Source organism: Calidris pugnax, unplaced genomic scaffold (genome assembly GCF_001431845.1).
Source record: "Calidris pugnax isolate Ruff unplaced genomic scaffold, ASM143184v1 scaffold20, whole genome shotgun sequence".
NCBI classification, from domain to species: domain Eukaryota; kingdom Metazoa; phylum Chordata; class Aves; order Charadriiformes; family Scolopacidae; genus Calidris; species Calidris pugnax.
In genome coordinates, this window is record NW_015094510.1 from 16143277 (window position 1) to 16156020 (window position 12744).

The following is a 12744-nucleotide window of genomic DNA, read 5'->3' on the forward strand; positions in this document are numbered from 1 at the left end:
GGGAGCAGCAGCACAGGCAGTAGCACCTTTCTGGGCATCTGCAGCCAGTGCTGCTGCTGCTGCTGCTCCTAGACTTAGAATCATGGAATCACAGAATTGTCTTGGTTGGAAGGGACCTTCATGACCATCTAGTCCAACCATCAACCTAACTGATAAAAAACCATCACTAAGCCATGTCACTAAGCACTATGTCAACCCGTCTTTTGAACACCTCCAGGGATGGTGCCTCAACCACTTCCCTGGGCAGCCCATTCCAATGCTTAATAACCCTTTCAGTGTAAAAATTTTTCCTAATATCCAATCTGAACCTCCCCTGGCACAGCTTGAGGCCATTTCCTCTTGTCCTATTGCCTGTAATTTGGGAGAAGAGAATGACCCCCACCTCTACAACCTCCTTTCAGGTAGTTGAAGAGAGCGATAAGGTCTCCCTGAGAGACTTTGTCCCGGGTCTCCTCTTCTCTCCTTGCCCCTGTTCAGTTCCCCCCAAGAGCCTCTCTCTAAAGGTGATTAAGCCAATATTGCTGCAATTTTATTTTTTTTTAAGTTGAAAAGGAATGGGGAATTCAATCCCAGCTGCTTGTGCACACTTTGTAGGTTTATAGGTGTGAATTAGCATCCGCTCACTTGTATTTCTTCACGTGGCCTTCGTTCCCCTCTGTGAGTCTGTCCTCTCCTGCAGATTGCTGCATTAGCTCATTTCATTTGCAGAGGTTTTTAAAAAGGTTTTTACGGGGCTCATCTCAAAAAGTGGTTGTGAAGGTCACCCTGTCCCAAAACAGCATATTCCCCGGAACACTTGATACTCAGGCTTATCAGTTAATTTGGATATTTCACTTTCCACCAAAGCCTGCTGATTAAACTGCCGCTACCACACTCCGGGATATTTACGAAGGGGTTACCATCGTTAAAAAAATTCATTAGAATATACTGGAAAAAAACAGGAATGCTTCTTGCAAATGCAAATCATGTTGTTAGCAGCTATTTTCCTAGGTCTTACAGCCTATGGGAAAGCAGACAGGATTGCTATTTGCTTCCTGCAATTTAAAAAAAAAATAAATTTTTTTTCTTCTTCACTAACATCATTAATGGCATTAGGAATCAGATTTCAACAGCGACATATTCAAATGGCACCACGGATCTATAAACAATACTATTTATGACTACTAAATGTTATTTAGAATAATGCCTTCAGGCATGTTGCTGTGGCCCCACAAGGAGCTGCAGCGGAGGGAGGTGTGTGCAGGAGGAGCTGGGCTCGGGGGAGAGATGGAGTTGGGGCTTTATGCAATTCCAGCGTAGGAAGGACATGGACCTGTTGGAATGGGTCCAGCGGAGGGCCACCAAGCTGATCAGAGGGCTGGAGCCCCTCTCCTATGAGGACAGGCTGAGAGAGTTGGGGTTGTTCAGCCTGGAGAAGAGAAGGCTCTGAGGAGACATTATAATGGCCTTCCAGTACCTAAAGGGGGTCTGCAGGAGAGATGGGGAGGGACTCTTTGTCAGGAAATATAGCAATAGGATGAGGGCAATTGTTTTAAACCTAAACATTAGATATTAGGAAGAAATTCTTTACTGTGAGGGTGGTGAGACACTGGAAGAGGTTGCCCAGGGAAGCTGTGGATGCCCCATCCCTGGAAGCTGTTAAGGCCAGGTCAGATGGGGCTTTGAGCGACCTGCTCTAGTGGGAGGTGTCCCTGCCCATGGCAGGGGGGTTGGATGATCTTTAAGGTCCCTTCCAACTCAAACTATCCTGCACAGCCCCGGTGTTCAAATTGTACTGAAAAAAAATGTAACCGGTTTTGGTTCCAGGTTTTACAAGCTTTTGAGCAACAACTAATGAATGTCTTTGAAAGGATGTAATTGCGCCCGCATCTATGTCCCTCTTTTTTGCGTGGTTTTTGGTTTGTTTTCACTTATGCGTTGAAAAAAAAAAAGGTACTTGTCAGTGAAGGAGAGATGGTTCTATGTGGCTCAAAGACCGATGGATGCGTTACGTGTCCTACTACAGTCACTCTACAAATCAGCAAGGTGGGCAGCTTGCCCCTGCTCCTTTCTGAGATGAAAGATGTGGCCGCAGAGGAGCTGGCTTCTTGGAACTGGAATTAGGAGCGTTTTACTTTCTCAATAGACTGAAAAGCAAAATGCCTTCAATTGTAGGACCTTGCTCCATCAAAACGGATTAGAAAAGGAATTACCAAAAAATGACAAAAGCTATCTCTGCCACAGGTTGACAGCCTAGAATTAGTCTGAAACACGTGGCTCTGCAGAACGGTTCCCAGATTGTACCGCGGCTCCCAACAGACACTCAGGCCCCATCCAAACACACGAGTTGTTTCACTTTCATTCTTCTGGTGCTGTATAATCCCCACGCCTCTTCCTCTCCTCCCCGAGCATGGAAGCAGATATCCCAGCCAACAAAAGTACTAGCACTGTAACTTAACATATACCAAAAAAGGGGGAAATACATTATTATGCCAAATACCTGTGCATGCCACCCTGAATTATACCTCTGTGTTTCAGAGGAAAATCCCACCCTTCTCCCAAATCCTGTAGTCTTTTTTTTGAACAAACAAAAAGCGGTGTACAGACCGTGCTTTAGGCTTCCATCAAAAAAAAAAGGACATTTTTTTTCTTTCCTCATTCCCCTCAGAGCAAACATAACTGCTGATCACACTTTTTCCCTGGGGTTTCGCAGCTGGATCTGCTCCTTGTCTGGATGGCTCGTGGGACTTCATGAAGCCTAGTGCTCACACAAGGAAGAGGTTGAGCATGGACACCCTTCTTGGTGCCAATGTGGACTTCTAAGTCAATTATGCGACTATTTCTTGAGTCTTTCCAAAGGCCCTGAAATTACTCCACAAGTGTTGCCTGTTTTCCAGGAATGGGGATAGAAACATTTATTCCCTCTGCCACTACCAAATACCTTTTTCCAAAGAATCCCTTGGAAGTGGGCTGCAGACTGAGTGAGAAGCTGTGGCTGCCCCATCCCTGGAGGGGTTCAAGGCCAGGCTGGATGGAGCTTGGAGCAACCTGGTCTGCTGGGAGGTGTCCCTGCCCATGGCAGGGGGGTTGGAACTCCATGATCTTTAAGTTCCCTCCCAACTCTAACCATTCTATGATTCTTTGATGCTTTCTGGAAAGCTGCATGGGTCACAGCTGACCGCTACTGCTTTGGGGTCGAAATGCTGTGGTGAGGCCTCTTCTACATTGCCTCCACTATTTATTTATTTATACTTAGGCTCTGCACTTGCAGTTTTTGGCCAGGACACGGGTAACCAGGTCCTTCCTCAGCTTGCAGAGTTCCAAACCACCTACCTCCAGGACAATCCACTAACGACAAGGCTCCTTCTCTGGGCGACGGAGTCATTTCACATCTCAGCTCTCGTGCTGAGATTTGTTTCATGATTTCATGACACAAGTGCTGGATAATTACAGGGTACTCAGGAAAGCATCATCACACACCTGCTGGCTGCTGTGGCCTTCCCTACAAGTCCACTTTTGGCCGCTATGTTTATGGCTCCCGTTGGACAGTGCGTTAGAGGCGGCATGCTCAGCTTCACCCCATATAGACATTTTATTGTAAAAAAAAAAGTCTTCTTCACAGCATTTTAAAAGAATGGGTAGTTAAAAGGAGAATCGGAGCAATTCAGGATGCCCTGAGCCACCTTCAGGCATCACGTCCTAAGCGAGAACCACCGACGCTCTGGGCGAGAGTGTGGCGGGCAAGTGTGTGCCAAATCCTGCCTGGTCGGAGGCCTGGTCGGAGGGCTTTGCATGATTTACACGCTGCCATCAACATAAATAAACCAATGAGTGTGTTTTAAATTTTGCAGGCAGTTTAACACTGCAGGCTAAGAGCGACTCAACAAATCCATGTTATCCCCAGCTAGGGGAGCACACCCCGCAAACACTCTGGGTGCCTTTCCCGAGTTTTCCAGCTTGGGAAAGGGGGAAAGGCAGTCCTGCTGTGAGTTGTTTGCTGCTGATTCTAGCTGGGCATCAACAAGCCATTACCTCATGGCACCATCCAGGTTTGTTGTGCGATTAATGCTGGTTTGCAGTGCGTTTTGGGTGACGTTCCAGTTAATTTTTAGCACGTGGGCATTGTGCTGTGCAGGGCACCGCTGGCAGGACTTTGTGTATCGCTGCAGTACGGGTTGCGGTAAGGGGTTGGGAGAGAGCACAGACAAAGGTTGCTGGTAAAAGGCACCCTGTTCAAACTCATACAGACTGAAAATAAAAAGCCTTGCTAAAGTTCTCCTGGTTAAAACAGCAAGAAAAGGCTTTGATGAGACACACTGAACAGGAACACTGTCTGGAATTTTTATTGATTACCGATTTATGCCGTTGTCTAAATGGACACCCATATTCATCCCTTCATGGGATTGGAATACATCACTTGCCTTGTGACGCAGCTGGTGGCATGCCTGGATCAGTGTCACCATGTTTCTAGAGCAAGGTGTCCTCGTTTTAACCTGCTCTGATTGGGAACATGTGTATGGCACAGGGAAAGGAAGCCTGCACTTGGTGAGAGGCTGGGAGACCAGCTGTGCCTGGATCGGGGTTTTGTTCTCAGCCTTCTTACAGGTCAACTTTGACTCCTCCTGCTTGTTCTTCTCTAGGTGCCATCCTGCTTGTATCTCTGCTCGGTCATTGTAATAGTAGCATCTTTGCACATGGATTTGCTGAGAAATCAGGACTTGTGCTTATTCCTCTCCTCAGAGGACAAGGAAACCGGGACCAGGTGAAAGCACTGTGGCTCGGGAGGGCATCGAGCTAACTAGGAGAATGTGTGAGATGTATTTTCTGGAGCACGTGGACAGAAAGAAGTGGAGCCTGACTGGAGGCCAGCACAACTCCACACGAAGGTAAGATCACGCAGACTGAGGGAGGAACTGGGCAGCCACCGCTGCAGCGTGACATACCCTGAGCACAAAATGACTCCAGGCTCTGAGAGGAGTCCACACCATCCAGCAATTCACCAGTCAGGCCAACTAACACCAGCAGCTGCAGATCCTTCTACGTCAATGCCACAGGGTTTGCGCTGGTATAAATCATGCACGTCACTACATTCAGAGTCAGGAAAAGAAGGAAGGAAGGGAGACAAAGGGCAGAAACAGAGATGGCCCTAAAAGGGAACTTACTTTCTTGCAGAGCAATCCTGAAAGCAACAATAAGGTCCTAAACAATAAAGGAACGGGGGAGCAGTTGGTTGCTGCACAAGGTCACAGCCTACCTTCCCCCACAGCCGCCCTCAGTGGGAGGCTCATTGTGGAGAGAGGGATGCAGAGCCGAATTGACAGCCGAACCGGGGGGATCTGGCCGTGTCCCCAGGATAGATCTGACATCGCCAGCTCTGAGGATGAAGAGAAAAGGGTGAGGGAACAGAAACATTGTGATTCCCATTCTACAGAGGGGAAGGAACAGCGGCAGCGTCAAGGCTGTCTGCACAACAGGACAGCTTTATCAGGGCTGGAATAGCAGCGTGCCATCCTGCAAAGCACGTCTGGCGAGGACAGAGCTATTTCAGTGAAACTGGAATATATATTTTTTTTTAGCAGGGTAACACCCTCCCGAATGCAGTGAGCAGCGATGCAGCTACAAGCAGCGTTTTTTGACAGTTTAACACTCACTAGCCCAGAAGATGCTTCCCGCTTGCACGGTCCTGTTAGCAGGGGATATCGGTCCTTCCCTCTTCTCCCCGACACCTTGGGATCACCTGATTCAGACTTTCTGCATGACCCGGGATGAAACAGTTGGGGTAGAGCTCTGCCAGACCCCTGCTGGAGTGGGAGAAGTGGGCTTTCCCACCAGTTACAGCCACTGACTCTTCCCACCTCACCAGGACAGCAGCAGCGAACGCGGCACACGCAGAAGATTTCGGGTCTGCCCTCACTGTTGGGTCCAGCTCTGTCTCCCCTCCCTGGAGCCCCCACGTCTCAGTGCGCCGATGCTGCTGAGAAGCCTCCAGGCAGCTCGCTTTGCTTCCTCATCCCAATCAGTAAGAAGAAGCTTCAGCAATACGTGGAGCTACACTGGAGGAAAAAAAGGCCATCTGTCACTACTGCTCACTCCGTCTGAGGAAATGATCCAAGCAGCATCAGAAGAGCTCTTTTCCTGCACGACACGCGTCTCCCGCAGGGCGTTCAGCCAACAGGATTACCTTGACCATGGCTTTTTAAGCAGGGACAAAGTTTCCCAGAATTTGGGACTTGTCAGCCTGCGACAAATAGATGGCTGGTGTTTCACTTGTTTTAGTACTAGTGGGAAGGTGGGCCCTTGGAGCAGATGAAGAAAAGGTGATGAATTAGATGAGAAGCGAGGAAACAGTCTATAACCAGCCCCATCCTCTCCTAAAGAAACCTCTGCCAAAATACAGATTCTTAAGATAATTAGACGGCCCTCCCTTTGCTGTAACGTCTGAAGGTGCGTTCACACCCCCTACTCGGGGAGCTTAATTTAGGAGCTATAACTACTACACTCAGATTAGTCATGAGTGATTCAGACCACTCAGACTTGATTCCACAGACAATGGGGCGGTGGAGTTGTGACAGGCGCTGGGGTACAAGCAGTCTGAACATGGCCCCCGCTGCCTCAGACGCCCTAGATGTGTTCTCCTGACATCCCCCACCTCCCCGGAGCGGGAAGCACTGTTTCCATCCTACATACAGGAAAAGATGACTCTGTCTGGAGCCTGCTACCAACTTACATGAAACAAGCCACTTCCACCAGCTTATCTCGATTTTGCCAGAGTTTACTTTGGCCAAGAGCTGCCCTTTTTCCACTCAAAATCCTCACCGAACCACCAAAATCATTATTCAATGTAAGACTTTTTCACTTATTAAAAGGTCATAAGCCATCTTATACTGAGTACAGATATTTTAAGGCCAAAGGGAATTTAGATTTCTCAACAATGGGGATTTTAACATGTACTGCTTGCCAATATAATGAGCGCATCCAAGAAATATGACTCAAGTCTTCATGTCTCTTGAAGCTGGGAACTGTCTTGTCTGCTAAACGTGCCAGAGTTTTCCATGGATGTGACTTGGCTTATATTTTAGCTCTCCCTGTATTATCTTGAATTAGATTGCAGGTGCGATGTAACCAAAATACGTATACACAAAGATATCAATTTTTTTCTTGACATGTGGAATTGGAGAAAAGTGACACTAGTTTTATTTAGGCACTTCTCTTCACACTGAATTTCTGGCATTTTAGCAGATGACTCCCTACGAGAATGTTCTTTCAATCTCATTTAATCCCCAACCCACCTCTCTTGACTGCAGCAAAGGAAATTCCAGTGTCTAAGCAACTATGCCTCTTCCCTGGAAGTGTCAGACGTTTGGACCATGTGGGGAGATAAAGAGCTCTTGTGCTGACTCATCTTGGCAGCCAGATCAGGTGGGCTTCCTTAGGTCCAACACAGGGCTAGAAAAGGGGCTAGGAAGAGCTAAAACTGAAAACATCTAGATGGGGGAAAAAATTACAGAAAATAAAAGGCTCTTGAACAAGCCAGGAAGGAATCGGTCCTACCAACTGTTTGTTCTTGCAAATATTCAACCTGCAAATATTCAGTATTCCAGCCACCAAGATTTGCCCCAACAGGGAGCTTACATGAAGCACTCAAGAAAAGGTCTGCCATTGCTCATCTGAGAGCTCTCCCTAAGCCCTTGAGCTCTTGTCTAGAAATCCATACGCAGGATGTCAATAACCCAGAAAGTTCTGTATTGTGGAACTAGGTTAAGGGAAGGAACAGTGAAGAGAATCATTTGGCACTTAGGTTTGTTCCAAATCTTCTGTTGCAGCCTTCCCACAAAGACTGCAGCAGCATAGTTGCATATTTATGCAACAAGGGCCCCCCACTACAGCGAGAGGTAATAGTTCACCCCATTCCAAAAAGCAACATTGGCTTTTAACATTTAAAGGATGCTGGGGGAGCTGGATCCTTGGGCCTTACAACCTGCATTCAGAGACACGTAATAAATTTATGTTTTGCTGATTTGCTCATGGACCTTTGTGAAACCTTATCTCAGCCATGAGCTCGATGGGTTGTCAGTATACAATGCAACATCAACACAAACCGGTAACAAAGATGAGTAAGTACTGCAAAAATAATCTAAGAACTCACTCAAATAAGGTCAAGAAATTCACATGACTTACTAGGACCCTGTTCCTTCTATGTTTTTTTGCACACAGCTCTTTGCACGGCAGCGTTTTTCCCAAGAAAGCCTGCAGAAAGGAAAACCAGCATGAAGACTCATAGAAGTGGGTATTCTCATGAACATTTGCACCTGAATAGCGTGTCCGGCCATCTCTGATCGCCCTTTGTAGGCCTGGGAGTAGAACTGCTCTCAATGGGATTTAAGGGACACAATGCACATCACAAAGTTTCTCTTTGCAGAGCATCTACGTTACCGTATCCTGGCATGATTCTTTTGTGGAAGAGGACGGTTTTAGGCAATTCTTGACAGGTATTTCTAGCTTAAAAGTATCTAATTAAAATTTTAAGCTCCTTGGAATAGTACTACCTGACTTCATTTGTCCTCGAAGCACCATAAACAGTTCCAGTACTATAAAAATAATAACTCGACTGATCTATATGCAACCTGTATTACGTGCCCTGTCAGTTCCATTGATTTGTGGATGCACAAATGAAGTCTGGTTCAGGCTCGGTATCTTGCTGCCACAGTATAATCTCACAAGGACTCCGAAAACATCCAGGATTAGTCAATACAAAGTTTCGCACTCACAGAGATAGGGTGTCCAAATTGTAACAGTCAAAGTTTAAGAAAACATTTGGGTACAAACAATTAGTGGAAATACCTCAACCGTTTCACTGGGAAGCATGATTCATTCTTCTTAAAACTAATTTGGTACTAGTAAATATATTGCTAAATCTTGACTGAAAATTACTTTCTAGCGCAACTTCTAGAAACAGGTATACGGCACCTCATTTCTCTGGGCAAAGTTTAGACTGGGAACACATCTGGAAAAACATCTGGGTTTATTACCAGATGCTGAAATGACATGCTGAGACACAGATTAATTCACATGCTATTTCCGTGGCCCATCTGTGCAATGGAGTTAACTGTACTCTTGTTTCTCTTACCAACTATCACCACAAAACCTATTTTCACATGAAAACTGTGCTCCCTTTCTATCTCGATAAATGGATGCTAATAATCTTTTATTCACCCCTGTGTCAATTTCCCTGTGCCACCAGTTACAGAAGTTTTCTGATTTTTATCACAAGAGTTGCAGTTGTATTGTGTGGTATTACAAATGCACCATACTCTGTTTAAGATGAAAATTGGCAACTTTGAGCTATAAAAGCAGGTTCTTTTCATATTTTTTTGTGAATTTAGAAGCTATTTTGAATATTTTATATTTACCAAAATGTTTTCTATTTCAAATACCAACTTTGAAGAAGACAGCCTGCTTCATATTATAAAGCAAGTCTACATCATGTAGCGTTTGACATCCCCAGCCAGATTCAGTTCCATTTGGGCTTTAACTTCCCTAACTTCATCCCTGGATGCTCAGACACTCTTTCCATATTCCTCCCAGGCTACCTGTCTTTGCTCCTACCCTCTGTACGCTTCCTTTTTGTATTTGAGTTTGGCTAGAAGCCCTTCCATTCATCCATGCAGACCTCCTGGCATTTTTGTCCAATTTATTCCTTGGGATGGAACTCTCTTAAGCTTGGAGGAGGTGATCTTTGAATATTAACCAGCTTTCTTGGGCCACCCTTCCTTCCAGGACCTTATCCCATGGGACTCTTCCAAGCAAATCTTTGAAGTGGCCCAAGTCTGCTCTTCTGAAGCCCAGGGTTGTGAGCTTGCTTTTCACCCTCTTCCCTGCTGTCAGGATCCTGAACTCCACCATTTCATGGTCGCTGCAGCCATGGCTGCCTTTGACCATCACATCCCCAAAAGGCCCTTCCTTGTTGGTGAATGAGGTCCAGCAGAATACCTCTCCTCATTGGCTCCTCTATCACTCGGAGGAGGAAGTTATCATCAATACACTCCAGAAACCTCCTGGATTGCTGCTGTCCTGCTGTGTTATCCCTCTATCAGATATCGGGGAGGTTGAAGTCCACCACGAGGACCATGGTCTGCAAACTTGAGGCTGCTCCTATCTGTCTACAGAGGGCCTGATCCACTTTTCTTCCTGGTCAGGTGGCCTACAGCAGCCACCCGCTATAATGGCACCTTTCCCTCTCCTCCCTTTAATTCTAACCCAGAAACTGATCTCAGTTGGCTCCTCATCCATCCTCAGGCAGAGCTCGATGCACTCCAGATGCTCTGTCACATAAAGAGACACTCCCCCTTCTCATCTTCCCAATTTCCCCTCCTCATCTTCCCATCTGTCCTTCCTAAAGACCCCTGTATCCCTCCTTTGCAGCACTTCAGTCATAGAAGCCATCCCACCACATCTCCATGATCCCAGTAAAATGGTAGCCCTGCAGCTGCACACAGATCTCTAACTCATCATGTTTATTCTCCATTCTGAGTGTGTTCATGTACAGACACCTCTGAGAGGAACACTCCCACAAAGACTTCCTAGAAAGGGTTTGGGGATTTCTCCATGATGATGCCTTGTAGGCACTTCCTTGCTTACATGTAAGTGCTGAAGGTGACCCTGCCCCCAGTAAAATGGTAGCCCTGCAGCTGCACACAGATCTCTAACTCATCATGTTTATTCTCCATTCTGAGTGTGTTCATGTACAGACACCTCTGAGAGGAACACTCCCACAAAGACTTCCTAGAAAGGGTTTGGGGATTTCTCCATGATGATGCCTTGTAGGCACTTCCTTGCTTACATGTAAGTGCTGAAGGTGACCCTGCCCAAGTCCCATTTTGTTGATTTTGTGATCCCTTCCTGTCACACCAGCCCATGCCCTTTCCTCAGTGAACCTGTCCATCACTCTCTCACACTTTCCCTCCTCTGTCATTCTTGGCTTAAAGCTCTCCTCACAAGGTCAGCCACCCTATTGGCAAAAATAGCTTTGCCCCACTTAATGAGGTGGACCCCACCTCTCCCAAGCAGACACTGGTCTGCAAATAGGGTCCCATCGACATAGAACCCAAAATCCCATTGCCAAGACCAATTCTGCAGCCAATTACTGACTTGTCCTATTAGTGCTCTCCTCCTCCCTCCCTTTTCCCTCACCAGTAGGATTGAGACCACCACCTGGGCCCCCATGCCTGTGACTACCACCCCCAGAGCGCTGCAGTCACTTCTGATATTGTCCAGGTTTCCCCTGGCAGTATCATTTGCTCCCACATGGAGTAAAAGCAGGGTGTTGTAGCCAAGAGGGCTAGATGAGCCTCAGTAGTTCTTCCACAAGATCCCAGATCCTGGTCCCTAGAAGGCAGCAAACCTCTCTAGACGATTGGTTGGGTTGACAGATGGTGCTCTGTCCCCTGCAGCAAGGAGTCACCTATTACAGTGACTCACCATTCACCTGGTAAGTCTTGCATGTCTTAGGGTTAAGTGAACCAGGTTCTTTGCTTGAAGGCACATCCCGCCTCTCTTCAACTTTGAGGTCAGTGAACCTATTTTGCAGCTTTAAGCCTTTAAGAGGGGCAGGAACCTTTCTCTTGGTGCCAGAAGTCACCAGCTTCCGTCTTTCCCTTTCTCCAGAGGTTTTGCTTACCTTGATAGTGTGAGGTAGACAATGCCTGCTTCCTTGCTGCAGATGAGGTCTGAGGCTCTTCAAGCTGTTAAGTCTCAGAGAAGATCCTGTCTATCTCCCTTTCTGTTCTCTGATATGGTGCAGCCTGCTCCCTTCCTCCATTTGGCAGCACAGTCCACGCTGGAGCAGGTTCGCTGGCAGCACTTGTGACCCAGACAGCAGTCTGTTCCTGGAGGACCGTACCCTGTGGAAGGGACACCATGCTGGAGCAGTTCATGAAGAACTGTCTCCCATGAGAGGGACCCCAGGCTGGAGCAGGGGAAGAGTGTGAGGAGTCCTTCCCCTGAGGAGGAAGGAGATAACGTGTGGTGAACTGCCTGCAACCCCCATTCCCTGTCCCCCTGCGCTGCTCAGGGGGAGGAGGTAGAGAAATTGGGAGTGATGATGAGGCTGGGAAGAAGGGAGGGGCGAGGGGAAGGTGTTTTTAAAGTTTAGTTTTTATTTGCTCATTATCCTACTCTGATTTGATTAGCAATAAATGAAATTAGTTTTCCCAAGTTGAGTCTGTTTTGCCCGTGACAGTAAGCGTTGACTGATCTCTCCCTGTCTTTGCCTTGACCCATGAGCCTTTCATTGTATTTTCTCTCCCCTGTCCAGCTGAGGGGGAGTGACAGAGTGGCTTTTGGTGGGCACATGGAGCCCAGCCAAGGTCAACCCACCAGAGAAGCCTCTGCCCTAGCAGGGACAGCTGCTCCCACACCTACTGGGGAAACTGAAACGAAACGTACCAATGTTTTGTGTAATTTAAGATTATGTACCTGATGGCAGCAAAGCAGAACAGATTTCAAGAGGAGATGATAAAGCTGCACTCTAATCTCCCAAGCCTTATACCACAAAGCTGACAAGGGCATCGCTCCTTTCAGGTTGAAAAGTTCTACCCAACACTGTCACGTGAGAGCAAAGCTAAAAGGAAGGAAAACAACGGGCCACTCAGAATGAAAAGGCAGATGCAGAAAATCATAGGGTGAAAGGCTTTGAGAAAGCTGTTTGTATTTGAAAATTTCAGAATCAGATAATTTCTAAAAATATTTAAATAAAATCATCCATTT

The 12744-nt window shown here is 46.8% G+C and overlaps 1 long non-coding RNA gene across 2 annotated transcripts; it reads right to left on the reverse strand.

The window, feature by feature from the left end:
- Nucleotides 1-4102: 4102 nt before the first annotated feature.
- LOC106902406 lies at nt 4103-11873 on the reverse strand. 2 transcript variants are annotated; one of them, XR_001414490.1, is made up of 4 exons: nt 11657-11873; nt 8158-8226; nt 5631-6032; nt 4103-5353 (listed from the first exon to the last, which is right to left on the reverse strand). It is a non-coding gene; the product is annotated as an uncharacterized LOC106902406 (long non-coding RNA). The 2 variants fall into 2 exon arrangements; XR_001414489.1 differs by having other exon boundaries at nt 4103-6032.
- Between the last annotated feature and the right edge of the window lie 871 nt (nt 11874-12744).